Source organism: Echinops telfairi, unplaced genomic scaffold (assembly GCF_000313985.2).
Source record: "Echinops telfairi isolate 266 unplaced genomic scaffold, ASM31398v2 ScPeMD7_9;HRSCAF=40, whole genome shotgun sequence".
NCBI classification, from domain to species: Eukaryota; Metazoa; Chordata; class Mammalia; order Afrosoricida; family Tenrecidae; genus Echinops; species Echinops telfairi.
In genome coordinates, this window is record NW_022103906.1 from 69,261,919 (window position 1) to 69,263,724 (window position 1,806).

Sequence of the window (1,806 nt, forward strand, 5' to 3'; positions counted from 1 at the left end):
TTTTATGTATGCATCTGTGTATCAGACATAGTATCCAACTTATAAAATACCTTAATATTGATAATTTGTGTACCTTTTCAGCACAGCATTTTCAATGAAATGAAGAGTTTCTCTAGCATAGGAAGAAGTAAGCGTATGGACGCTGCAGATATATTTCACTTAAAATATGACTGGGAAGAAGCGACATATTCTGGTCAGGAGAATAAACCTAGTATAATAGTATTCATCTTTCATATTTATAGACACTCAAAATATGTTCAGACTCATAAAATGGCAATGAAGATTTGTTAGAAGAACAGAGTGTTAAATGCTGAGATTACAACCAAAATGAATCCTTGCTCTTACTGGCTATTTTATGAGTCTGCTACCACATTTATCTTAATCTGTGCACACAAGACTGACCACCAGTTCATTTTGGGGAGCCACTCAAAGTGGTAAACTTTGTATGATTTAAGGCCCTAATTACTTTCACGTTTGCTTCTCTTAATTTTACCTCATAGCAGCTGATGTGAGTTGAATTCAGGAGATTTTTTAGTGAGTTTATTTTTAAATAATTTAAAAAATTATATACAAAGCCAGCTATTAAGGGTTTGCTACCAGTATTCATAGATGGCAGTCTAGAGATTGGGTGGCTTTACACATGTCCACTCTCTTTTTATCAAATGAAAGGAGCCTAAAGAGACATGACAACTAAATGCAATGTGTAATTTTTGGATTGAAAAAAATAAATTATTGGTGATTAGATAATTCCTTGGGACCATTATGATAGATACTATGAATTTTAAAAAGCCTATTCTTATTCTTAGGATATATACATATATATTTCTTAGGATAGATTATATCTGCATTTAAGTGGAAATGTTATTTTGACTGAAACTAATTTTTAAATGATTCAAGCATAAAGAAGTATATATGAAAACATAAAGATGTATGTATGCAGGAAGAGAAAGAGGAAGAAAAATCAACTATTGCAACATATTTTTAAATGATGAATTTAATAAATTGGGTGCTCAATAACATTCTTTCAATATGTATATAGATTTGATATTTATAAAAATAATCTCTGAAAATACAGACTAGAAAATAAATGATTCTATTGCTCTTTTCTATTCTACTTGACCTTAATAAAAAAATACCATTTTCTCTAGTGAACAATAATCCAGATATCTCACGTTAACATTTACCCAATTCATTTTGACAATGAAAGCAATTTTGTCTTGTGGATAAGATAGGACTAACGCATCTCTTAAATAGATTGCAGAAATGAATGTGGAGACAAGCCCATATTTCTATAAAAAAGTACACTCCTTCTACTCCACCCATCTGTTTCAGGCTGAATCACTGGCCATTCAATGAGCAATATACCACCAGAGACTGTATCATTCCTGCTGCAAATCGAAACCATGGTTCTAAAAAGAATTTTCTACTCCAAACTGATGCCTCATCTTGTGACATGGTTTTTATAGTGCTCTAACATTTAAAAAGTTCTTCACAGAATTTATGCCTATGGTAATCTAAAGGCCAATAAGCAATTAAAAAGAGAAATAGCTTGGAGATATTGGTTAAGGACTGTTGTTAACAAACTCTTGCTATTGCAAATTTAAATCAGGCTTTGAGGACTCATGAAAATGAAAGCAGCAATGGTATTTTACTGACCCAAACATCCACTAACTATTGTTTACCTGTACTCTGCCTTATTCAAAAAGGAGTTGAGGCAAACAAAAATAAAGGAGAATATTTGCAACAGAAATGATCTGAAACAGGAAATTACTTCTATTTATACATAGTATCACAGCATTGAGGCAT